This window comes from Phalangium opilio, unplaced genomic scaffold (genome assembly GCF_054372755.1).
Source record: "Phalangium opilio isolate 3A_F unplaced genomic scaffold, DU_Popi_V2 ptg000483l_1, whole genome shotgun sequence".
NCBI lineage: Eukaryota > Metazoa > Arthropoda > Arachnida > Opiliones > Phalangiidae > Phalangium > Phalangium opilio.
Window position 1 is genome coordinate 857,872 of NW_028324236.1, and position 26,458 is coordinate 884,329.

General features: G+C 41.9%; 18 non-coding genes across 18 annotated transcripts; all 18 read right to left on the reverse strand.

Moving 5' to 3' along the window:
- Positions 1-775: 775 nt before the first annotated feature.
- On the reverse strand, positions 776-847 carry TRNAP-AGG (transfer RNA proline (anticodon AGG)). The gene has a single exon. It is a non-coding gene; the product is annotated as a tRNA-Pro (tRNA).
- A 411-nt stretch (positions 848-1,258) lies between these two features.
- TRNAP-AGG (transfer RNA proline (anticodon AGG)) lies at positions 1,259-1,330 on the reverse strand. Its single transcript has one exon. It is a non-coding gene; the product is annotated as a tRNA-Pro (tRNA).
- A 2,503-nt stretch (positions 1,331-3,833) lies between these two features.
- Positions 3,834-3,905, reverse strand: TRNAP-AGG (transfer RNA proline (anticodon AGG)). The gene has a single exon. It is a non-coding gene; the product is annotated as a tRNA-Pro (tRNA).
- Positions 3,906-3,994: 89 nt separating this feature from the next.
- Positions 3,995-4,066, reverse strand: TRNAP-AGG (transfer RNA proline (anticodon AGG)). Its single transcript has one exon. It is a non-coding gene; the product is annotated as a tRNA-Pro (tRNA).
- Positions 4,067-4,316: 250 nt separating this feature from the next.
- TRNAP-AGG (transfer RNA proline (anticodon AGG)) lies at positions 4,317-4,388 on the reverse strand. The gene has a single exon. It is a non-coding gene; the product is annotated as a tRNA-Pro (tRNA).
- A 2,503-nt stretch (positions 4,389-6,891) lies between these two features.
- TRNAP-AGG (transfer RNA proline (anticodon AGG)) lies at positions 6,892-6,963 on the reverse strand. The gene has a single exon. It is a non-coding gene; the product is annotated as a tRNA-Pro (tRNA).
- Positions 6,964-7,052: 89 nt separating this feature from the next.
- Positions 7,053-7,124, reverse strand: TRNAP-AGG (transfer RNA proline (anticodon AGG)). Its single transcript has one exon. It is a non-coding gene; the product is annotated as a tRNA-Pro (tRNA).
- Positions 7,125-7,374: 250 nt separating this feature from the next.
- Positions 7,375-7,446, reverse strand: TRNAP-CGG (transfer RNA proline (anticodon CGG)). Its single transcript has one exon. It is a non-coding gene; the product is annotated as a tRNA-Pro (tRNA).
- Positions 7,447-7,535: 89 nt separating this feature from the next.
- Positions 7,536-7,607, reverse strand: TRNAP-AGG (transfer RNA proline (anticodon AGG)). The gene has a single exon. It is a non-coding gene; the product is annotated as a tRNA-Pro (tRNA).
- A 250-nt stretch (positions 7,608-7,857) lies between these two features.
- Positions 7,858-7,929, reverse strand: TRNAP-AGG (transfer RNA proline (anticodon AGG)). Its single transcript has one exon. It is a non-coding gene; the product is annotated as a tRNA-Pro (tRNA).
- Positions 7,930-8,822: 893 nt separating this feature from the next.
- On the reverse strand, positions 8,823-8,894 carry TRNAP-AGG (transfer RNA proline (anticodon AGG)). The gene has a single exon. It is a non-coding gene; the product is annotated as a tRNA-Pro (tRNA).
- Positions 8,895-9,144: 250 nt separating this feature from the next.
- Positions 9,145-9,216, reverse strand: TRNAP-AGG (transfer RNA proline (anticodon AGG)). Its single transcript has one exon. It is a non-coding gene; the product is annotated as a tRNA-Pro (tRNA).
- Positions 9,217-10,109: 893 nt separating this feature from the next.
- On the reverse strand, positions 10,110-10,181 carry TRNAP-AGG (transfer RNA proline (anticodon AGG)). Its single transcript has one exon. It is a non-coding gene; the product is annotated as a tRNA-Pro (tRNA).
- An 893-nt stretch (positions 10,182-11,074) lies between these two features.
- On the reverse strand, positions 11,075-11,146 carry TRNAP-AGG (transfer RNA proline (anticodon AGG)). The gene has a single exon. It is a non-coding gene; the product is annotated as a tRNA-Pro (tRNA).
- Positions 11,147-11,879: 733 nt separating this feature from the next.
- Positions 11,880-11,951, reverse strand: TRNAP-AGG (transfer RNA proline (anticodon AGG)). The gene has a single exon. It is a non-coding gene; the product is annotated as a tRNA-Pro (tRNA).
- Positions 11,952-12,040: 89 nt separating this feature from the next.
- TRNAP-AGG (transfer RNA proline (anticodon AGG)) lies at positions 12,041-12,112 on the reverse strand. Its single transcript has one exon. It is a non-coding gene; the product is annotated as a tRNA-Pro (tRNA).
- A 572-nt stretch (positions 12,113-12,684) lies between these two features.
- On the reverse strand, positions 12,685-12,756 carry TRNAP-AGG (transfer RNA proline (anticodon AGG)). Its single transcript has one exon. It is a non-coding gene; the product is annotated as a tRNA-Pro (tRNA).
- Positions 12,757-13,167: 411 nt separating this feature from the next.
- Positions 13,168-13,239, reverse strand: TRNAP-AGG (transfer RNA proline (anticodon AGG)). The gene has a single exon. It is a non-coding gene; the product is annotated as a tRNA-Pro (tRNA).
- Positions 13,240-26,458: the final 13,219 nt, after the last annotated feature.

Consider the following 26,458-nt stretch of genomic DNA (forward strand, 5'->3'; position numbering starts at 1 on the left):
ACTCACACCCGAAGCGAGTATAATACCCCTACACCAACGGACCAAGTGCGTAACTAAAACATGCTCAACTCATAGGTCTACCTTGTTGTTTGTTGCATTTAAATAGTCACTAAATTACTTCTGCAAAAACTCGGGTCCGTCCGGGATTTTAATCCGGGACCACTCGCACCCTAAGCGAGTATCATACCCCTAGACCAACGGACCACGTGTGTAACTAAAACATGCTCAACTCATAGGTCTACCTTGTTGTTAGTTGCATTTAAATAGTCACTAAATTACTTCTGCAAAAACTCGGGTCCGTCCGGGATTTGACCCCGGGACCATTAACACCCTAAGCGGGTATTTTACCCCTAGTCCAACGGACGAATTATGAAACTGAAACATGCTCAACACGCAGCCCTACAATTTAACTAGTTGCATTTAAATAATCACTAAATTAGTTCTGCAAAAACTCGGGTCCGTCCGGGATTTGAACTTGGGACCACTCGCACTCTAAGCGAATATCATACCCCTAGATCAACGGACCAACTGTGTAACTAAAACATGCTCAACTCATAGGTCCACCTTGTTGTTAGTTGCATTTAAATAGTCACTTTATTACTTCTGCAAAAACACAGATCTGTCCGGGATTTGAACTCGGTGCCACTCACACCCTAAGCGAGTATCAAAACCCTAGACCAACGGACCATAAAGGTAACTAAAACATGCTCAACTCATAGGCCTACCCTGTAGTTAGTTGCATTAAAATGTCAATAATTTTCTTCTGCAAAATCTTGGATCCGTCCGGGATTTGAACCCGGGACCACTCGCACCCTAAGCGAGTATAATACCCCTAGACCAACGGACCACGTGTGTAACTAAAACATGCTCAACTCATAGGTCTACCTTGTAGTTAGTTGCATTTAAATATTCACAAAAATACTTCTGCAAAAACTCGGGTCCGTCCGGGATTTGAACTCGGGACCACTCACTCCCGAAGCGAGTATCATACCCCTACACCAACGGACCAAGTGCGTAACTAAAACATGCTGAACTCATAGGTCTACCTTGTTGTTTGTTGCATTTAAATAGTCACTAAATTACTTCTGCAAAAACTCGGGTCCGTCCGGGATTTGACCCCGGGACCATTAACACCCTAAGCGGGTATTTTACCCCTAGTCCAACGGACGAATTATGAAACTGAAACATGCTCAACACGCAGCCCTACAATTTAACTAGTTGCATTTAAATAATCACTAAATTACTTCTGCAAAAACTCGGGTCCGTCCGAGATTTGAACCCGGGACCACTCGCACCCTAAGCGAGTATCATACCCCTAGACCAACGGACCACGTGTTTAAATAAAACATGCTCAACTCATAGGTCTACCTTGTTGTAACTTGCATTTAAACAGTCACAAAATTACTTCTGCAAAAACTCGGGTCCGTCCGGGATTTGAACTCGGGAGCACTCACACCCGAAGCGAGTATAATACCCTTACACCAACGGACCAAGTGCGTAACTAAAACATGCTCAACTCATAGGTCTACCTTGTTGTTTGTTGCATTTAAATAGTCACTAAATTACTTCTGCAAAAACTCGGGTCCGTCCGGGATTTTAATCCGGGACCACTCGCACCCTAAGCGAGTATCATACCCCTAGACCAACGGACCACGTGTGTAACTAAAACATGCTCAACTCATAGGTCTACCTTGTTGTTAGTTGCATTTACATAGTCACAAAAATACTTCTGCAAAAACTCGGGTCCGCCCGGGATTTGAACTCGGGACCACTCACTCCCGAAGCGAATATCATACCCCTAGACCAACGGACCAAGTGTGTGACTAAAACATGCTCAACTCATAGGTCTACCATGTTGTTAGTTGCATTTAAACAGTCACAAAATTACTTCTGCAAAAACTCGGGTCCGTTCGGGATTTGAACTCGGGAGCACTCACACCCGAAGCGAGTATAATACCCCTACACCAACGGACCAAGTGCGTAACTAAAACATGCTCAACTCATAGGTCTACCTTGTTGTTTGTTGCATTTAAATAGTCACTAAATTACTTCTGCAAAAACTCGGGTCCGTCCGGGATTTTAATCCGGGACCACTCGCACCCTAAGCGAGTATCATACCCCTAGACCAACGGACCACGTGTTTAAATAAAACATGCTCAACTCATAGGTCTACCTTGTTGTAACTTGCATTTAAACAGTCACAAAATTACTTCTGCAAAAACTCGGGTCCGTCCGGGATTTGAACTCGGGAGCACTCACACCCGAAACGAGTATAATACCCCTACACCAACGGACCAAGTGCGTAACTAAAACATGCTCAACTCATAGGTCTACCTTGTTGTTTGTTGCATTTAAATAGTCACTAAATTACTTCTGCAAAAACTCGTGTCCGTCCGGGATTTGACCCCGGTACCAGTAACACCCTAAGCGGGTATTTTACCCCTAGTCCAACGGACGAAGTATGAAACTGAAACATGCTCAACACGTAGGCCTACAATTTAACTAGTTGCATTTAAATAATCACTAAATTAGTTCAGCAAGAACTCGGGTCCGCCCGGGATTTGAACTCGGGACCACTCGCACCCTAAGCGAATATCATACCCCTAGACCAACGGACCAAGTGTGTAACTAAAACATGCTCAAATCATAGATCCACCTTGTTGTTAGTTGCATTTAAATAGTCAGTAAATTACTTCTGCAAAAACTCGTGTCCGTCCGGGATTTGACCCCGGTACCAGTAACACCCTAAGCGGGTATTTTACCCCTAGTCCAACGGACGAAGTATGAAACTGAAACATGCTCAACACGTAGGCCTACAATTTAACTAGTTGCATTTAAATAATCACTAAATTAGTTCAGCAAGAACTCGGGTCCGCCCGGGATTTGAACTCGGGACCACTCGCACCCTAAGCGAATATCATACCCCTAGACCAACGGACCAAGTGTGTAACTAAAACATGCTCAAATCATAGATCCACCTTGTTGTTAGTTGCATTTAAATAGTCACTAAATCACTTGTGCAAAAACTCGGGTCCGTCCGGGATTTGACCCCGGTACCAGTAACATCCTAAGCGGGTATTTTACCCCTAGTCCAACGGACGAAGTATGAAACTGAAACATGCTCAACACGTAGGCCTACAATTTTACTAGTTGCATTTAAATAATCACTAAATTAGTTCTGCAAAATCTCGGGTCCTTCCGGGATTTGAACCCGGGACCACTCGCACCCTAAGCGAGTATAATACCCCTAGACCAACGGACCACGTGTTTAACTAAAACATGCTCAACTCATAGGTCTACCTTGTTGTTAGTTGCATTTAAACAGCCACAAAATTACTTCTGCAAAAACTCGGGTCCGTCCGGGATTTGACCCCGGTTCCAGTAACACCCTAAGCGGGTATTTTACCCCTAGTCCAACGGACGAAGTATGAAACTGAAACATGCTCAACACGTAGGCCTACAATTTAACTAGTTGCATTTAAATAATCACTAAATTAGTTCTGCAAGAACTCGGGTCCGCCCGGGATTTGAACTCGGGACCACTCGCACCCTAAGCGAATATCATACCCCTAGACCAACGGACCAAGTGTGTAACTAAAACATGCTCAACTCATAGGTCTACCTTGTTGTTAGTTGCATTTAAACAGTCACAAAATTACTTCTGCAAAAACTCGGGTCCTTCCGGGATTTGAACTCGGGAGCACTCACACCCGAAGCGAGTATAATACCCCTACACCAACGGACCAAGTGCGTAACTAAAACATGCTCAACTCATAGGTCTACCTTGTTCTTGTTGCATTTAAATAGTCACTAAATTACTTCTGCAAAAACTCGGGTCCGTCCGGGATTTGAACCCGGGACCACTCGCACCCTAAGCGAGTATCATACCCCTAGACCAACGGACCACGTGTGTAAATAAAACATGCTCAACTCATAGGTCTACCTTGTTTTAACTTGCATTTAAACAGTCGCAAAATTACTTCTGCAAAAACTCGGGTCCGTCCGGGATTTGAACTCGGGACCACTCGCACCCTAAGCGAATATCATACCCCTAGACCAACGGACCAAGTGTGTAACTAAAACATGCTCAAATCATAGGTCCACCATGTTGTTAGTTGCATTTAAATAGTCACTAAATTACTTCTGCAAAAACTCGGGTCCGTCCGGGATTTGACCCCGGGACCATTAACACCCTAAGCGGGTATTTTACCCCTAGTCCAACGGACGAATTATGAAACTGAAACATGCTCAACACGCAGCCCTACAATTTAACTAGTTGCATTTAAATAATCACTAAATTACTTCTGCAAAAACTCGGGTCCGTCCGAGATTTGAACCCGGGACCACTCGCACCCTAAGCGAGTATCATACCCCTAGACCAACGGACCACGTGTTTAAATAAAACATGCTCAACTCATAGGTCTACCTTGTTGTAACTTGCATTTAAACAGTCACAAAATTACTTCTGCAAAAACTCGGGTCCGTCCGGGATTTGAACTCGGGAGCACTCACACCCGAAGCGAGTATAATACCCTTACACCAACGGACCAAGTGCGTAACTAAAACATGCTCAACTCATAGGTCTACCTTGTTGTTTGTTGCATTTAAATAGTCACTAAATTACTTCTGCAAAAACTCGGGTCCGTCCGGGATTTTAATCCGGGACCACTCGCACCCTAAGCGAGTATCATACCCCTAGACCAACGGACCACGTGTGTAACTAAAACATGCTCAACTCATAGGTCTACCTTGTTGTTAGTTGCATTTACATAGTCACAAAAATACTTCTGCAAAAACTCGGGTCCGCCCGGGATTTGAACTCGGGACCACTCACTCCCGAAGCGAATATCATACCCCTAGACCAACGGACCAAGTGTGTGACTAAAACATGCTCAACTCATAGGTCTACCATGTTGTTAGTTGCATTTAAACAGTCACAAAATTACTTCTGCAAAAACTCGGGTCCGTTCGGGATTTGAACTCGGGAGCACTCACACCCGAAGCGAGTATAATACCCCTACACCAACGGACCAAGTGCGTAACTAAAACATGCTCAACTCATAGGTCTACCTTGTTGTTTGTTGCATTTAAATAGTCACTAAATTACTTCTGCAAAAACTCGGGTCCGTCCGGGATTTTAATCCGGGACCACTCGCACCCTAAGCGAGTATCATACCCCTAGACCAACGGACCACGTGTTTAAATAAAACATGCTCAACTCATAGGTCTACCTTGTTGTAACTTGCATTTAAACAATCACAAAATTACTTCTGCAAAAACTCGGGTCCGTCCGGGATTTGAACTCGGGAGCACTCACACCCGAAACGAGTATAATACCCCTACACCAACGGACCAAGTGCGTAACTAAAACATGCTCAACTCATAGGTCTACCTTGTTGTTTGTTGCATTTAAATAGTCACTAAATTACTTCTGCAAAAACTCGTGTCCGTCCGGGATTTGACCCCGGTACCAGTAACACCCTAAGCGGGTATTTTACCCCTAGTCCAACGGACGAAGTATGAAACTGAAACATGCTCAACACGTAGGCCTACAATTTAACTAGTTGCATTTAAATAATCACTAAATTAGTTCAGCAAGAACTCGGGTCCGCCCGGGATTTGAACTCGGGACCACTCGCACCCTAAGCGAATATCATACCCCTAGACCAACGGACCAAGTGTGTAACTAAAACATGCTCAAATCATAGATCCACCTTGTTGTTAGTTGCATTTAAATAGTCAGTAAATTACTTCTGCAAAAACTCGTGTCCGTCCGGGATTTGACCCCGGTACCAGTAACACCCTAAGCGGGTATTTTACCCCTAGTCCAACGGACGAAGTATGAAACTGAAACATGCTCAACACGTAGGCCTACAATTTAACTAGTTGCATTTAAATAATCACTAAATTAGTTCAGCAAGAACTCGGGTCCGCCCGGGATTTGAACTCGGGACCACTCGCACCCTAAGCGAATATCATACCCCTAGACCAACGGACCAAGTGTGTAACTAAAACATGCTCAAATCATAGATCCACCTTGTTGTTAGTTGCATTTAAATAGTCACTAAATCACTTGTGCAAAAACTCGGGTCCGTCCGGGATTTGACCCCGGTACCAGTAACATCCTAAGCGGGTATTTTACCCCTAGTCCAACGGACGAAGTATGAAACTGAAACATGCTCAACACGTAGGCCTACAATTTTACTAGTTGCATTTAAATAATCACTAAATTAGTTCTGCAAAATCTCGGGTCCTTCCGGGATTTGAACCCGGGACCACTCGCACCCTAAGCGAGTATAATACCCCTAGACCAACGGACCACGTGTTTAACTAAAACATGCTCAACTCATAGGTCTACCTTGTTGTTAGTTGCATTTAAACAGCCACAAAATTACTTCTGCAAAAACTCGGGTCCGTCCGGGATTTGACCCCGGTTCCAGTAACACCCTAAGCGGGTATTTTACCCCTAGTCCAACGGACGAAGTATGAAACTGAAACATGCTCAACACGTAGGCCTACAATTTAACTAGTTGCATTTAAATAATCACTAAATTAGTTCTGCAAGAACTCGGGTCCGCCCGGGATTTGAACTCGGGACCACTCGCACCCTAAGCGAATATCATACCCCTAGACCAACGGACCAAGTGTGTAACTAAAACATGCTCAACTCATAGGTCTACCTTGTTGTTAGTTGCATTTAAACAGTCACAAAATTACTTCTGCAAAAACTCGGGTCCTTCCGGGATTTGAACTCGGGAGCACTCACACCCGAAGCGAGTATAATACCCCTACACCAACGGACCAAGTGCGTAACTAAAACATGCTCAACTCATAGGTCTACCTTGTTCTTGTTGCATTTAAATAGTCACTAAATTACTTCTGCAAAAACTCGGGTCCGTCCGGGATTTGAACCCGGGACCACTCGCACCCTAAGCGAGTATCATACCCCTAGACCAACGGACCACGTGTGTAAATAAAACATGCTCAACTCATAGGTCTACCTTGTTGTAACTTGCATTTAAACAGTCGCAAAATTACTTCTGCAAAAACTCGGGTCCGTCCGGGATTTGAACTCGGGACCACTCGCACCCTAAGCGAATATCATACCCCTAGACCAACGGACCAAGTGTGTAACTAAAACATGCTCAAATCATAGGTCCACCATGTTGTTAGTTGCATTTAAATAGTCACTAAATTACTTCTGCAAAAACTCGGGTCCGTCCGGGATTTGACCCCGGTACCAGTAACATCCTAAGCGGGTATTTTACCCCTAGTCCAACGGACGAAGTATGAAACTGAAACATGCTCAACACGTAGGCCTACAATTTTACTAGTTGCATTTAAATAATCACTAAATTAGTTCTGCAAAATCTCGGGTCCGTCCGGGATTTGAACCCGGGACCACTCGCACCCGAAGCGAGTATAATACCCCTACACCAACGGACCAAGTGCGTAACTAAAACATGCTCAACTCATAGGTCTACCTTGTTGTTTGTTGCATTAAAATAGTCACTAAATTACTTCTGCAAAAACTCGGGTCCGTCCGGGATTTTAACCCGGGACCACTCACACCCTAAGCGAGTATCATACCCCTAGACCAACGGACCACGTGTGTAACTAAAACATGCTCAACTCATAGGTCTTTTTTGTTGTTAGTTGCATTTAAACAGTCACAAAATTACTTCTGAAAAAACTCGGGTCCGTCCGGGATTTGAACTCGGGAGCACTCACACCCGAAGCGAGTATAATACCCCTACACCAACGGACCAAGTGCGTAACTAAAACATGCTCAACTCATAGGTCTACCTTCTTGTTTGTTGCATTTAAATAGTCACTAAATTACTTCTGCAAAAACTCGGGTCCGTCCGGGATTTGAACCCGGGACCACTCGCACCCTAAGCGAGTATCATACCCCTAGACCAACGGACCTCGTGTGTAAATAAAACATGCTCAACTCATAGGTCTACCTTGTTGTAACTTGCATTTAAACAGTCGCAAAATTACTTCTGCAAAAACTCGGGTCCGTCCGGGATTTGAACTCGGGAGAACTCACACCCGAAGAGAGTATCATACCCCTACACTAACGGACCAAGTGCGTAACTAAAACATGCTCAACTCATAGGTCTACCTTGTTGTTTGTTGCATTTAAATAGTCACTAAATTACTTCTGCAAAAACACGTGTCCGTCCGGGATTTGACCCCGGTTCCAGTAACACCCTAAGCGGGTATTTTACCCCTAGTCCAACGGACGAAGTATGAAACTGAAACATGCTCAACACGTAGGCCTACAATTTAACTAGTTCCATTTAAATAATCACTAAATTAGTTCTGCAAGAACTCGGGTCCGCCCGGGATTTGAACTCGGGACCACTCGCACCCTAAGCGAATATCATACCCCTAGACCAACGGACCAAGTGTGTAACTAAAACATGCTCAACTCCTAGGTCTACCTTGTTGTTAGTTGCATTTAAACAGTCACAAAATTACTTCTGAAAAACTCGGGTCCGTCCGGGATTTGAACTCGGGAGCACTCACATCCGAAGCGAGTATAATACCCCTACACCAACGGACCACGTGTGTAACTAAAACATGCTCAACTCATAGGTCTACCTTGATGTAAGTTGCATTTAAACAGTCACAAAATTACTTCTGAAAAAACTCGGGTCCGTCCGGGATTTGAACTCGGGAGCACTCACACCCGAAGCGAGTATAATACCCCTACACCAACGGACCAAGTGCGTAACTAAAACATGCTCAACTCATAGGTCTACCTTCTTGTTTGTTGCATTTAAATAGTCACTAAATTACTTCTGCAAAAACTCGGGTCCGTCCGGGATTTGAACCCGGGACCACTCGCACCCTAAGCGAGTATCATACCCCTAGACCAACGGACCTCGTGTGTAAATAAAACATGCTCAACTCATAGGTCTTTTTTGTTGTTAGTTGCATTTAAACAGTCACAAAATTACTTCTGAAAAAACTCGGGTCCGTCCGGGATTTGAACTCGGGAGCACTCACACCCGAAGCGAGTATAATACCCCTACACCAACGGACCAAGTGCGTAACTAAAACATGCTCAACTCATAGGTCTACCTTCTTGTTTGTTGCATTTAAATAGTCACTAAATTACTTCTGCAAAAACTCGGGTCCGTCCGGGATTTGAACCCGGGACCACTCGCACCCTAAGCGAGTATCATACCCCTAGACCAACGGACCTCGTGTGTAAATAAAACATGCTCAACTCATAGGTCTACCTTGTTGTAACTTGCATTTAAACAGTCGCAAAATTACTTCTGCAAAAACTCGGGTCCGTCCGGGATTTGAACTCGGGAGAACTCACACCCGAAGAGAGTATCATACCCCTACACTAACGGACCAAGTGCGTAACTAAAACATGCTCAACTCATAGGTCTACCTTGTTGTTTGTTGCATTTAAATAGTCACTAAATTACTTCTGCAAAAACACGTGTCCGTCCGGGATTTGACCCCGGTTCCAGTAACACCCTAAGCGGGTATTTTACCCCTAGTCCAACGGACGAAGTATGAAACTGAAACATGCTCAACACGTAGGCCTACAATTTAACTAGTTCCATTTAAATAATCACTAAATTAGTTCTGCAAGAACTCGGGTCCGCCCGGGATTTGAACTCGGGACCACTCGCACCCTAAGCGAATATCATACCCCTAGACCAACGGACCAAGTGTGTAACTAAAACATGCTCAACTCCTAGGTCTACCTTGTTGTTAGTTGCATTTAAACAGTCACAAAATTACTTCTGAAAAACTCGGGTCCGTCCGGGATTTGAACTCGGGAGCACTCACATCCGAAGCGAGTATAATACCCCTACACCAACGGACCACGTGTGTAACTAAAACATGCTCAACTCATAGGTCTACCTTGATGTAAGTTGCATTTAAACAGTCACAAAATTACTTCTGAAAAAACTCGGGTCCGTCCGGGATTTGAACTCGGGAGCACTCACACCCGAAGCGAGTATAATACCCCTACACCAACGGACCAAGTGCGTAACTAAAACATGCTCAACTCATAGGTCTACCTTCTTGTTTGTTGCATTTAAATAGTCACTAAATTACTTCTGCAAAAACTCGGGTCCGTCCGGGATTTGAACCCGGGACCACTCGCACCCTAAGCGAGTATCATACCCCTAGACCAACGGACCTCGTGTGTAAATAAAACATGCTCAACTCATAGGTCTACCTTGTTGTAACTTGCATTTAAACAGTCGCAAAATTACTTCTGCAAAAACTCGGGTCCGTCCGGGATTTGAACTCGGGAGAACTCACACCCGAAGAGAGTATCATACCCCTACACTAACGGACCAAGTGCGTAACTAAAACATGCTCAACTCATAGGTCTACCTTGTTGTTTGTTGCATTTAAATAGTCACTAAATTACTTCTGCAAAAACACGTGTCCGTCCGGGATTTGACCCCGGTTCCAGTAACACCCTAAGCGGGTATTTTACCCCTAGTCCAACGGACGAAGTATGAAACTGAAACATGCTCAACACGTAGGCCTACAATTTAACTAGTTCCATTTAAATAATCACTAAATTAGTTCTGCAAGAACTCGGGTCCGCCCGGGATTTGAACTCGGGACCACTCGCACCCTAAGCGAATATCATACCCCTAGACCAACGGACCAAGTGTGTAACTAAAACATGCTCAACTCCTAGGTCTACCTTGTTGTTAGTTGCATTTAAACAGTCACAAAATTACTTCTGAAAAACTCGGGTCCGTCCGGGATTTGAACTCGGGAGCACTCACATCCGAAGCGAGTATAATACCCCTACACCAACGGACCACGTGTGTAACTAAAACATGCTCAACTCATAGGTCTACCTTGATGTAAGTTGCATTTAAACAGTCACAAAATTACTTCTGCAAAAACTCGGGTCCGTCCGGGATTTGAACTCGGGAGCACTCACACCCGAAGCGAGTATAATACCCCTACACCAACGGACCAAGTGCGTAACTAAAACATGCCCAACTCATAGGTCTACCTTGTTGTTTGTTGCATTTTAATAGTCACTAAATTACTTCTGCAAAAACTCGGGTCCGTCCGGGATTTTAACCCGGGACCACTCGCACCCTAAGCGAGTATCATACCCCTAGACCAACGGACCACGTGTGTAACTTAAACATGCTCAACTCATAGGTCTACCTTGATGTAAGTTGCATTTAAACAGTCACAAAATTACTTCTGCAAAAACTCGGGTCCGTCCGGGATTTGAACTCGGGAGCACTCACACCCGAAGCGAGTATAATACCCCTACACCAACGGACCAAGTGCGTAACTAAAACATGCCCAACTCATAGGTCTACCTTGTTGTTTGTTGCATTTTAATAGTCACTAAATTACTTCTGCAAAAACTCGTGTCCGTCGGGGATTTGACCCCGGTACCAGTAACACCCTAAGCGGGTATTTTACCCCTAGTCCAACGGACGAAGTATGAAACTGAAACATGCTCAACACGTAGGCCTACAATTTAACTAGTTGCATTTAAATAATCACTAAATTAGTTCTGCAAGAACTTGGGTCCGCCCGTGATTTGAACTCGGGACCACTCGCACCCTAAGCGAATATCATACCCCTAGACCAACGGACCAAGTGTGTAACTAAAACAGGCTCAACTCATAGGTGCACCTTGTTGTTAGTTGCATTTAAATAGTCAGTAAATTACTTCTGCAAAAACTCGGGTCCGTCCGGGATTTGAACTCGGGGCCACTCACACCCTAAGCGAGTATCAAAACCCTAGACCAACGGACCATGAAGGTAACTAAAACATGCTCAACTCATAGGCCTACCCTGTAGTTAGTTGCATTAAAATAGTCAATAATTTTCTTCTGCAAAATCTCGGGTCCGTCCGGAATTTGAACCCGGGACCACTCGCACCCTAAGCGAGTATCATACCCCTAGACCAACGGACCACGTGTGTAAATAAAACATGCTCAACTCATAGGTCTACCTTGTTGTAACTTGCATTTAAACAGTCGCAAAATTACTTCTGCAAAAACTCGGGTCCGTCCGGGATTTGAACTCGGGACCACTCGCACCCTAAGCGAATATCATACCCCTAGACCAACGGACCAAGTGTGTAACTAAAACATGCTCAAATCATAGGTCCACCATGTTGTTAGTTGCATTTAAATAGTCACTAAATTACTTCTGCAAAAACAAGGTTCCATCCGGGATTTGACCCCGGTACCAGTAACATCCTAAGCGGGTATTTTACCCCTAGTCCAACGGACGAAGTATGAAACTGAAACATGCTCAACACGTAGGCCTACAATTTAACTAGTTGCATTTAAATAATCACTAAATTAGTTCTGCAAGAACTTGGGTCCGCCCGTGATTTGAACTCGGGACCACTCGCACCCTAAGCGAATATCATACCCCTAGACCAACGGACCAAGTGTGTAACTAAAACATGCTCAACTCATAGGTGCACCTTGTTGTTAGTTGCATTTAAATAGTCAGTAAATTACTTCTGCAAAAACTCGGGTCCGTCCGGGATTTGAACTCGGGGCCACTCACACCCTAAGCGAGTATCAAAACCCTAGACCAACGGACCATGAAGGTAACTAAAACATGCTCAACTCATAGGCCTACCCTGTAGTTAGTTGCATTAAAATAGTCAATAATTTTCTTCTGCAAAATCTCGGGTCCGTCCGGAATTTGAACCCGGGACCACTCGCACCCTAAGCGAGTATCATACCCCTAGACCAACGGACCACGTGTGTAACTAAAACATGCTCTACTCATAGGTCTACCTTGTTGTTAGTTGCATTTAAACAGTCACAAAATAACTTCTGCAAAAACTCGGGTCCGTCCGGGATTTGAACTCGGGAGCACTCACACCCGAAGCGAGTATCATACCCCTACACCAACGGACCAAGTGCGTAACTAAAACATGCTCAACTCATAGGTCTACCTTGTTGTTTGTTGCATTTTAATAGTCACTAAATTACTTCTGCAAAAACTCGGGTCCGTCCGGGATTTGACCCCGGGACCATTAACACCCTAAGCGAGTATCAAAACCCTAGACCAATGGACCATGAAGGTAACTAAAACATGCTCAACTCATAGGCCTACCCTGTAGTTAGTTGTATTAAAATAGTCAATAATTTTCTTCTGCAAAATCACGGGTCCGTCCGGGATTTGAACCCGGGACCACTCGCACCCTAAACGAGTATCATACCCCTAGATTAACGGACCACGTGTGTAACTAAACATGCTCGACTCATAGTTCTACCTTGTTGTTGGTTGCATTTAAATAGTCACAAAAATACTTCTGCAAAAACTCGGTTCCGTCCGGGATTTGAACTCGGGACCACTCACACCCGAAGCGAGTATCATACCCCTACACCAACGGACCAAGTGCGTAACTAAAACATGCTCAACTCATAGGTCTACCTTGTTGTTTGTAGCATTTAAATAGTCACTAAATTACTTCTGCAAAAACTCGGGTCCGTCCGGGATTTGACCCCGGGACCATTAACACCCTAAGCGAGTATCAAAACCCTAGACCAACGGACCATGAAGGTAACTAAAACATGCTCAACTCATAGGCCTACCCTGTAGTTAGTTGCATTAAAATAGTCAATAATTTTCTTCTGCAAAATCACGGGTCCGTCCATTTGAACTCGGGACCACTCACACCCGAAGTGAGTATCATACCCCTACACCAACGGACCAAGTGTGTAACTGAAACATTCTCAACTCATGGTCACCTTTAAAATACCAATATAACACCGTTTTTGTTATTCATGTGAAAATGTTAGGTGTTATATAGGTGTATTTAAAAAGTACACTATTTTCACTCCAAAGAAACACTAAATTTTTTTGTGTGTATGGATGTGGAGGTTGAATTTCGTGGTAGATGGCCGGAGTTTCCCCCAGGATTAAAATTCAACCACTCTGGTAACTCCTATCATCATTGAGGAACGCCGACCCTTGGTAATAATCAACATGCCGATAATGCGCCGGTTGGAAATGGGGCTTTGCCCGTGTACAACCTGTCATCTCCGAAGCCATGGGATGGTGAGGGTCACTATTCCCTTGCACCTAGGCCTCACTCATCCTGTTCAAACCTATTTTCCCCATGCCATTGAGGTGAAGCACCAAGCAAGCCAGGTAAACCTCGAGCCGGAGGTTAAGGACCAAGAAAGCCAGGTGAACCCCGAGCAGAAAGGAACCGCGAGTCAAACGGAACCCCAAAGGGAGAAGGACGTCTTGATCCTAACACCCGATCCGCAGGATTGGGTAGAGCTTAATCCATTCAGGGTGGACGGGAAAGTACTTGGTCCCAGCCGTGAACCGGAAGGCACAATACCTATTCCCTCCCAGTTGGGCTGTGCCAACTTCAGGTTAGAGCCCGGGAGACGATATGAATACCCCTGCATGCACCTGGACCATCCGGCAAATTTTTGCCCGCCCCGTCGACCCATTATTTCCTTGGATTCGGGGCTAAGAGAAGCCCACAGGGGCGAAGGCCGACATCCCCTGCTAAACGATAGGAGTTCTCTTCGCCCGGACAACGAAGTCCAGCGATGCCATAGATGTCAGGCAACGATCCACTTCGTCTCGGCCAGTCCTTTCCCCAAGATGAACAAGAAACGAAAATAATAGCCAGAAGCTCTACCATGACTTTTTCTTTTTTGGGTGGGAGAATGTAAGGGCTTCCTTACACCTCACGTGACGTTGGAGAGCTTTCTTTAAAAAACTTCCTTTCCGGGAATATGTTCAGCCCGTCTTAGCTAAGAGGGCATACGTATATTTTTTACCAACGGCATAAAAAGTAAGGTCGATGCTTAAAAGGAGAGGTCGACGAGTAGTGATTGTGCGGGGCATTAAGCCGGTATTTTTTAAATTAAGTTGTATCTTTTGTTTTGGACTTCGATTTTGTGACATAATAAACATGGACTTTTTGGTAATTATGAAAGGCTACCTTGTCTTATTTTAGATACGTGTCTTTTTAAAGACTTAAACTAGGGTCGGATCTGACTTATTCTAATCTGGGTAATTCTGACCGGGGTTCGAAAGAACGGTTACAACGTAAATAAACATTTATATCTGGAAGTAAGTTTTCATCCAAGAGTGGCACTAGTTCCATTTCCGGAAGGGGATCTCTGAAAGCTAGATTCAAATCTTGCATCCTTTCGAAAAAGTGAACTACGCTCTCATCACGTCTCTGTTTATTAGAAATTAATGCGGTTTTCACAAACCTTTGTTTAACAGCAGACATAAAGTACTCTCTAAATCGTGATTTAAAAGTATTTAAACATGGCACTAAATCCATACGTTCCTAACGATACCAAAATCGCGCACCCTCAATTGAGAAAGTAGGCATTAAACCTAACACTTCTGCGTCGCTTAACCCATGTGCTCGTTGCAACCCATCCAATTGAAATAAGAAATCAGCAGCATCAGCGCTATTCCCATTTAACTTAAGATTAGGTCCAACAGCGCTAGAACTGGGTAATACAACAGGATTAACCGTTATGTTCTGAGCAGTTGCGTTATTTGTCGCAAGGTTAGCAACTATGTTGGTTAAAACTTGAAGCTGAGAGTTTAATGCTTGATACGATTGCATAGGGTTGAAATTGGTAACCATACTTTGAGTAGGAGTAAAAGGTCCATAGGCAATTACATTTCCCATTCCCTGTACTGGTGTAGTTCCTCGAAGAGGAACAGATAGTGAAGGACCAGAAAGTGAAAAATGATTCTGCAAGCATATTGCCGATGAAATATTTCCAAAGGTTTGTGGAGTAATATTTGTTGAAGACGAAACCATAGGCGGTTGTCCATGAGGATAAGTACTACCCAATCCCGTTACTGGAGTTGAAATAGGTGGCAAAGGTCCAGAAATTGAGAATGGATTCTGTACGCCCCTTACCAATGGAATATTTGCAGTTTGCGAAATATTTCAGAAGGATGGTGATGATATATTAAATATTGGAGGAAACCCTAGGTTGTCCACCAAATACTGTAGTAGTAGTAGTAGCTTTAGGCCTAGCACCCATAAAAACTGAAGACGTAGTTACAACACTAACAGGGACATGTATATTAGTGGTAAGCCTTGGTGTAGACGCAATTACATTTGTTAACGGAGTAAAACCCGATTGCATTGTAATACCGCTAACATTAGAAATGCTAGTACTAAAATTAGGTAATTGAAATCCAGTTGCACTTACTGTGACTGGGTTAGAAACCATTGGTACACTTGAAACAGTACAGATTCCGGCAGAGACAACGGGAGGATTAGTTAAAGTTAACTGGCTTAACTGAGCCGTTACGGAAGAAACCGAACGTCTAGCCTGCATGTGTCCCGAACGGAGGTTATCACGTGATAAAGAAGACTGCTCTCTTCTATCTCTCCGCGTAGAATAAGACGGAGCATGTTTAGGCCTAACCGCCCCACTAGCGGTAGCACCACCCGTGTCTGAGTCAGAATCTGACGTATGTGCACGTATAGGCCTCATGTTAATACGTAACAATGCTAAACTTAACTAGTCCTAACAAGTTAAGACAAAGGCTTAGTCTTTTAGAAGGAAAAGTAAGCAGAAAGTTAAAGTTTTAAGCAACTTAAATGTTGTCGGGTCCTGGTAAGCTCGCCAATTATTTCCCCCTGTGACCGATTAACTTCAAAAGTGGGTTAACAGGTTGAAACAATGATACCAAGCATTACTATCTTAATCTCAGTTTAATAACCAGGTCCTTTCTGGTACGTTTTACATACAAAATAAATAATTGATAAGTACATAATGATAATAATAATAAATGACTATTATATTTACAATGCTTTAGTAATAATTAAGCATTTAAGTAGCGCCAGTAAAAAGGGTTCGATTATATAGCAAAGATTAACTCACTTACAAAGTTTTATAGAGCCATGAAAGTGTTCTATGTGTTGTCTCTAATAACGCGGCGCGAACAGGTTAAGATGTAGGTTCGGGCAAGAACGAGTTTGTCAAACTGCCGCCGTATTCTGCAGAAAAGTTAAGCTCCTCCTTCTGCCCTTGGCTCGCTGGTTGGACCGTCAACCATTGCCCTTGGCCTTTTAATTGGCTACGTCTATCGATGACGTTACATGCCTTGGCTCAGTGATTGGAGGTTCAACCGGCAAAATTAAGCCTTTGAATTCAGTTCAGTTTGAGTTTCAAGTTGAACCAAATTTTGGTGTAAGGTCAGTGTACAGTGTAAATTTGTCGCCAAATGTCAGTGCTGCAACCTTTCACCGGAAACGTTTAAGCTATTAACGCCACCTATCATATGAACTGAATACTAATTTCGTGCCGTCTGCTCTTTTTTAATTTTAAATGACGTCAACGTATTTGATACAGCTGCTTGTCAAGGTAACATCGTTTAATGTTGAGTAAGATATATATTTTCACGTAAATAATGTGCTTGACATATTTGTATAAAAAATTAAAAACCAATTGTAATTGCCGAATTAAGTATTAAACGTCAAATCTTTCCCTGTTTCCATGTTGTTACTTTGGTAACATCGAACCACAACTACCTAAGCGTAATGAAGGCATGTTATGTGAAGGGCACACAAATTTTTGTGTCAGTAGTTTTATTGGTAATGGTGAAACAGTAATTTTTTCATTCCTGTGTAATTTATCTTCAACTTTTGAAGTTGTAATTACATGTATAATTATATTTTCTAACATTGGTAATATTTATTAGTAGTTATTGTATTGAATTATACATATTAATGAAACATGTTTAAAAAACTGAAAAACGCGCCGCATTCCCTCTATAAGTTGAAGGTTGTACCCTTGTTGGTCATCAGTGACTTAGGTAACACGCCCAAGAGAGGACAAAGATGTGATAACATATCACAAAGCAGATAAATGATGTCCACCGCCAACAGAGAACCCTTTCCCGAGGTGACAATGAAAGGCATTCCTCAACAATATTCCACTTGTTATAGAAGAACGTGAAGCTCTGCGTATTGCAAATTTGGTAAGTTCTCGTAATGTATTAACCATGTTATTAACATTATTTTTTTGTTGCAGGTGGGTGCAAGCTTCTGAAGATTCCTCAAAGAGCCTTCTGCTTTCCATGGACATGGTGCTCATCCACTTGCCACTGAAGAACACAGAAATGGTCATAAGAATGGTTTCTATTCGACGTAGGGTATAATAGTCCACCTTCTGAAAATTTCATTTGGACATTTTTTTGAGATATAGGGTTGCTGCAAAGTCAGTTAACCATTAAGAGTTACTGCGGTGTCCTTTGAATTTTGTTCTTCACTTCAACATTTCATTGTTCTTTTTTCCATCATTTCTTGCTATTGTTTCTGCATGCATGGCCTTCCTTTATTGTTTCATTTATAAATGGGCTAAACTTTCTTATAGCTTAGTCGCTGCCTAGTAAGAAAAGCAAGAAACGCTCATAGCTTCCGCTAATGCATGTTTGGAGGCCCTACTCATGTTTGCGTCTGGTTGGCAAATAATGACTGAAAATTAAAGGGCTAGGAATGAATACGAAAAGCTAAGGTTTGAAAATAAAAGGTTTAGACTGGAAACCGAGAGTATTCAAGCCAACATCATGACCGAAGTGAAAAATTGCAGCCTGAAAATAATGACTAGTTTTGTTTTTTTGAAGACATGCTCAAGCGAAGCATGTTCTACTTTACTGTAAATAATTTTCTAAATGCCATGATAGGTTGTTTGAATAACGTCTCCCGGTATTTCGATTATTTTCAATGCTCAATTTGGCATGCACTTTCTTCATGACGACATGAACCCTCTCTGATTATTGTATTCTCCTTTGTGATTTTATAGTACTCATTGTAGATATTCTATTAATTCATTTTCACCACAGTTTCTTTAATATCCAATTTGACACGTACTTTTTTTTTCATTCTCTCATTATAAATAGTTATTTGTTTCGCGTTTAATCCATTTAATTTATTACATGCGCTATTTGCGTGTATCTTATGATTTATTTCTCGCATACGTTTTTGTTTACTGTTAACTTATATTGTAATTTAGTAGACGCTTCATTTCATAAGCCAATTAAATTTATTGCATGGGTTATATGCATGCATTGAATAATTTATTACACAGACTTCATAACATTTTTTAAATTATTTGGATTTTTGTTATCATTGACCGTTATTAAAAGGGGTTGTGAGCCTGTGTGGATAGTGCTTGTCATCCTCATAGAGCTAAGTGGAGCCGGGGAGGGGTTTTAAAAAGAAGAAAAAGTCTGTTACCGCCTTTAATGCTTAAAAACCGCTAATGGCATGTTTTTAATCTGTTCACATTAGAATTATGTTTTTTATTTCTAGCCTTTACTCAAGATGACATTATTTATAACCAGCATGCCAGCACCCAATAAGTCCCGATACGCTCTCAAACCCAAAAATTCGGCAATTTATTTTCCACGTGTATAAAATTTTACATATTTCTGACTGTCAAGAGTTCATTGCTTTTTTCTGTTGCATGATTGCAATTTACATCCTCTGAAGTCTTCATGACCACATACCTATTTTAAATATAACTTAACTATTCTATTGTCATTCATTAGACCTATTTCAGATTTACCATATTCATATTATGAGAAACAAAGAGGTGATTATACCAATTGCTGCATACTGAAATGCTTACATTTCAAGTAACTGTTCATTAGGAAGGTGTAAATATGGTTACTGGTTGTTTTATAAGTTATGTCGATTTGCAGTTGTAAGGCGCTTCCCCGACTTCCAGTGTTAGTTGCGAGGCGCAAATGGCTTGACACTCAGTCTCTGGATAAGCTTTTTCGTCAGCAGTTGAAAGATATACCTCGTCTGAGAGAGGAAAGGATAAATATTGATTAAAGGGTATGGGTGTATCTCGCTCATCAACACACCATTCCATGAGAATATAATAAGTGCGAAATTGTTAATGCCACAAGAGCATAAACGAATCATGGAGTTGCTCTTGCGATTTTGGTCATGCTAAGTGCTCAAATAAGGCTTTAACCATTCAGTTACCACGGGCGATCAGCATTCAGCCCTCTCACCTTTTTATTGCAGTGACTTCTATACTGTGATCGACAGTTGCCACACAATCTGAATAAGTAATAAATAATAAAAGAAATAAATTAAATGGTGTGTTTTTATTTAAATCGGATTTTTAAGGGGAAAATTAAAGAGTTTAGTTGAATACTTCATAAATTAATTAATCCTTCATAAATTACACTCACCACTTTTTTTTAAGAGGTTTCAATGTAAATTGGGTCCCTTAAGGGTCCGCGACAAGGATGCGATTAGTCAGGTTTCAGTATGTGACTAATCAGGGAAGGAAATGAGGTTTACTTGGGAGGTGACGGAAGGGGTGTGGGGGTCAAGTCACCTCCGGCGGACACGGGGCAGTCGGCACCTATAGGGGAGGATCGCCGACATGTGTCGTATTCCCTCAAACTTTGCCGCCCAGTAGCTTGGCTTACAGGAGTGCGCCACACTCCCGGCACACTCACCACTTTACTCGACACGTTGATCAACGTCGGGAGGTTGATAGACAGTGTTGAAATGTCGTCTGCTGTAAGTGCGTTCAGCACATAACGTTACCGAAGCAACCAGTAAAACCAGTGTTTAACCGGTAACTCATTTGTCAGTTTATGAAAAAACATTTTGAATTTGGTGTATAATTTGATGGTTTACATCTGAGTCTGCGCGGAATTTGCACCAATCACTGAGCCAAGGCATGTAACGTCATCGGTAGACGTAGCCAATTAAAAGGCCAAGGGCAATGGTTGACGGTCCAATCAGAGAGCCAAGGGCAGAAGGAGGAGCTTAACTTTTCTGCAGAATACGGCCGCAGTTACAGATGCCTGAGAGATAAAAATTGCGAAGGCGAAAACCTTAATTGCGATAAATGTTAAAGAACGTTTAAAGGAAGACTCTCAGCTGAAAATCTTAGTGCCATGTTTTATTTTTTCCTGGTTCATTTCAATTAAATATGAAGTCTCAAATTTATTTCTAATTTTTCAAACAATTTTTAAACTTTTAAAGAAATTTGTTAGGCTTAGCAATGGGTCTCGAATTTAGCGCACTTACCTACCAGCCAATAAAAATCTCTTTAGGGATAGAGCCAAATCAGCCAATCCCGTGAGGGTTAGAAAATATTAAGTGGTACGTTGTCTGCAGTCTGGGAAATAGCACACTTCCTCTGGTCCAAAACCAGTTTATTAATTGCTTGGACTAGTTTTTTAATTCAAGCAGTGGGGGTTACTTTTCCTCGGGACCAGTTTATTTATTGCAAATCTATAGGAGAACAAAAGTAGTGATGACTATACAGATAGACATGGATCCAAGATGGCCGCCACCCCAAGATGGCCGCCATCCACCCAACTCCAACCAAACTTCCAACCCTAGATTGGTTTCAAACCAAAGTTTTCAGACAAGTCCGGACTGGCCCGAGCTCTTACAGGTTATTTTCAAACCCCATGACGTCATCTTCTTAACTCAAACCAAAACTTAAACTATATTCATCGCTGGCCTGCTAGTAAGGGGCTCGATTTCGTAAAGAGTTAATGAAATGTTAACTATGAACCCGTAAACAAAAAAGAAAATGCGGCACAGCATATTGGGAGGGTTCCAATAGTAAATGATATTTAAATAGCTAGTACAATAAGCCTATTATTATAAGTCTGAAAAGAAAATACAAATTTACAAATAAAAATTTTTAATAACATAAAGTATATACAATAACTAGCAAAAAGACATGTATAATAATAACAAAGATATTTACAAAAGAACCCACCACCATTAAAAAATGACTAGACACCAGTCGAGCCAAACCCCCCACTCCCACGAAGCGTTGGGGTTAGATTCTAGAAACAACATATAAAACGTGTTACACGCTGAATCCTAAATTAAAACTAAAGTTATTTACCGCTGTTTCCACCGGCCTTAACAATAGCACCGGTGTAACTATTAATTGGGCAACTCTATCGCCCCGCCGGACAGTGTAGGGAGTTTCCCCTACGTTGGCTATGACCACTTTCAGGGGGCCCCGATAGTCGGCGTCTATTGTTATTCTTTAGAAATATTATACTGTTGGGCATTATAAAATAACTAATAAACATACCTATAGTCCCTTCGGCGACAAACAGCCCTTGGACCGTTAAGCTACTACGGCCGACAATGCGACCGTAGCTGTTCGCCGGTAGCATAACGGCTAACCCGGTCGACAAGATTTTGACACCATGCGGTTCAATCACGGTATCTACTGGACAATATAAGTCCAGTCCGGCCGACTGGGGAGTGGCACGACGAGGAGTAAGCGCTGCCGGATGAATTTTGACAAACGACAGGGCGGGTAATCGAGGAGCGGTAGAGAAAGACATCTTAAAGTGGTTGGGATTGGTGTTTAAGTAACAGAAGTTAAACAACTGATAACTTTCACCTTGAAACACGGGGCTTATATAGTAAATTATGGAGGTTAAATCTAATAGTGTCTAGCTTTCAAGATTCTTAAGAAACTATTTTTTCGATAATAAGGAAAAAGTTAATTAGGTATATATTCATAGAATGAGAAATCTCTCCAAGGTCTAGGTTTATTTTTCTATATGCAAAACTTGTCTAGTCACGATTTAAATAATTCAAATAAGATCGTGTGATATTAAAAATTTATGCGCGAAGGTTAAGAAGGAGTTACCTTGACAGAAGGCCGAGGGGGTAGGTTTTTTATTGGTATGCAAAGTTTGTTTGAGCCTGTCTGGGCGTGATTTGAATAATATATTTTGAATAATGTGTATAAGATTTCCTTATAGGAAAATGTTTTGATGAAGGTTAAAAGTAATTATTTTGGGAGGAAGTGAAATTATTTTTAACATGATTTAAATATGAATAAACGTATATTAATATTAAACTATAGAGGTGTTTTTTATATGCGTATCTACGCTAATATCCTTCATAATCTCCAGTATCAACTCGTCAATAAAAAAGGCATTTAAGGTTAAATTAACAAATCGCTTGTCGTTACATAATTATATTTTTTAAACACTTGATAAAAGTAAAAATAAGGTTGTTTTATAAAAAACCATGTCTGGGTCTCTATTCGAAAAAAAAATGGCCCTGAGATTTTGGTATAAAAGCTGGAGCATCGGCAGTAGATTTTCACAATCGAACTACCAGCAATGAGTCACTATCAAGAATCGCAATCGCTCTCTCAATCACTTCTCGAGTCTCCGCCGTCTTCTCCCGGGGATCGACCAGGCCCTAGTCGCGGTCGCCGCGCATTAACCCAATTTGTAAGACCATCGCCGCCGGAAGTTCTTATCGACTCCGACGACGATAGCTTTGTACAGGAGGTACTCCAAAAAAATATTGTCGGATCCAGCGGGATCGAAGGCTCTTTTCGCCTTCGAAAAGACGGTCAATACTAAGAGACCAAAGTTCCCCCACGCCAGGGGGATTTCTACGTGGATCTTGCAATCTACAAATTCTCGGACATCAAAAACTCCCAGCCCGATAAGGTCTGGGAGTGTGACCACAAGAGGCTAAAGACAGTCCTAAAAAAAACAATAGTGAAGGCGTTAAGTTACTTAACGCCTTCCACAAGCTGGTGGAGGCCGTCAAACAAGACGAAGAGGCCAAACAACAGCCTCCCAGCAAAGTACGTATCTATTTAACAATAAATCTGCAAATCAAGTTTTTTCTCTAATTTTTTATTTCTGATAGAAATTTAAAAAATGAGTTCGAGCAGCAGCAGCGGCAGCGACTCGGAGGGTAGTGAGAGAGAAGAACACGCGCAGGTAAACCGGTACTACACAATTGAGCGGCAGCTAGACAAAACGAGTCGCAAATGGCATTGTAAACAAATCGATTTGCGTATAGCTATAGCTCGGCATTTTCGATCAATTATCCACAAATTGGTGGATAACCGATTATTTATAAACAAATTTGTGGATTATAATACGATTTAACATGTAAGTTCTGTGGATAATTTTCGGGTATGGATAAAGATAAAATAAAGTGGATAATTGATCGAAAATGCCAAGCTCTACGTATAGCTTTTAAAAATTTGGATGACATCCCAACGCGAGATTTTTTTCGAATTTTTCGAAAAATTCTCGACGAAGTTATACGGAAATTAGTAACCGAGAATCCCGGGTATAATCGGGTTCGATTTGTTTTAAGCTCCCCCGGATTGACGACCACCGTTAATATTAAATTTATAAAAATTGACAAATTCACCAGTAAGCGAATTATGCGCACCATCTATAGAGTGACGCAATTTAGTCGGGACTTTGTCTTTAATGGTGAAGATTTTCAGTTTGACATAATTTTTTTAAACCTCGACGCTAATGTAGGGACTTATTATAAATCTATTAAAAATAGAACTTTGGTTAATTTGGATTATTTCGTAAAACAAAATAACCAGTTTATTTTTATGGAGAATAATGATAACCTCTGTTTTGCTCGGAGTTTAGTTCTGAGTAAAGAGTTGGCCGATCGCAATTTTTATCAACAAAATAAGCAAGGTCAACCTTTTAACCTGGAAAATTTTCTCAAACTGAAACGCAATAGCACCCTTCAAGGTAATATTGCGAAAATCTTGCACCGAAAAGCCGACGTCCCCGAAGGTTTTGTTACTCTAGAAGATATTCAAAAATTTCAAAATTATTTAGCTCCCCATTATCGGATCGTAATAGTTGATGCTGCGAATAATTTTACCCTATTTTTCAAAGGACCCCAAGCTCCTAAATTTATTTATCTCTTGAAAATTGGCGACCATATCCACCCCGCTAAAACTTGGCACGGCATGATGGGCGGTTGTACCTCTTGCGATTTATGCTCAAAATCTTTTTACAAACGTGAATTGTTAAAAGAGCATAAATGTCCCGAGGGTACAAAACCCTATACATGTTTTCGATGCCAAGGAGAAGCTTTTCATTTAACCAAGGAGGACGTTTTAAAACGTTGCGACGAATGCCACCGCTACGTTTTCCCGGGCCCCTGCTACGAAACTCATTTACTTAATGGCACCTGCGCGAGTCAAAAACGATGTTTAGAGTGCGGGCGGCTGATGGGGGATGATCACGACTGCAATCCGGAATGTTCTCAATGTAAAATAGTCCATCCGCCTGGCGAGCATTTTGTTATGCCTTTGGAAACCAAAATGAAAGCCTCGCGGTTTATTTATTACGACATTGAGACTATTCTTAGAAATAATATCCACGTCCCCATTTTACTAGTTTGCGACGTGCAGACTGAAGCTGGCTTTGAAACCAAAATTTTTTACGGCGCCAATTGCGTCGAGCAATTTTTAAATTATTTATTCAGCGTAGAGCAGGTAGTTTTGACTGGACAAAAAAACGTAAAACGTACCGACCACGCTTTACTAACACTCAAGTCGTCGCTCATTACGCGAAAGCTTTTGATAACTTCTTAATTCTTAACGCTTTAGTTCATAGACACGTCACCCCTGCCGTTATTTTTGACGGCAGTAAAATTCTTATGATTCATCTCGAGGGACCGCAAATTAGATTTCTCGATAGCTTTAACTATATTAGTCAGCCTCTGCGTAATTTCACCAGCATGTTTAGCCTCGGCGATGTGGCGAAAGGATTCTTTCCATTTGATTTTCATACCGAAGAAAATCTAAATTACATTGGCGTCATCCCTGAAGCTTCGTACTTTAACGTAGCTCAAATGAAGGCCAATGATTTTCAAGATTTTCAAACTTGGTACGCGTCAATGGAAGGATCTATTTACAACATCAAGGAGGAGCTTATTAAATATTGCATTCAAGATGTCCGAGTCCTGAGACAAGGCGTCGAAGCTTTTAGAAAAATTTACATTGATCTAACAAAATTAGACCCTTTCTGCTTGAAAAATATCACTTTGGCGGGTGCTCTCACAACTATTTATCTTAACAATTACTATAAACCTTACAGCATGGGTATCGTTCCTTCTAATGGGTATAACGCAAAATTTAATCACAGTCAAATTAGCTTAAAATATCTCGCTTGGGTGGAGAAAACTGAAGATATAAAATTGCGCACTGCTTTAAGCTACGGGGGTGAATATCGCGTGGGTCGCTATTTAGTCGATGGTTATAGCGAAACTCCACCCAAAATTTTTGATTTCCACGGTTGCTACTATCACGGTTGTCCATGCCAAAAACTTAATGCCTACAATACCCAACTTAAAGCCAGCAACAGATTTCTGTACGAGCGGACTTTAGATAGAGAGTTGTTTATTAAAAAGAATATGCCTGGCTCTACGAGTACACATCGATTTTTGAGTGTCAATTTGTTAAGCTTTTAAAAGAAAACGCCGAAGCTAAGGCTTTCTGCAAAAGTTTAACTTTTCGACCTCAAATATCAGCTCGTAGCGCTCTCTATGGGGGACGAACGGAAAATTTTGTTCTCAACTGCCACGTGCAAGGCGAGGAGAAAATTTTCTACAAGGATATTATTTCTTTGTACC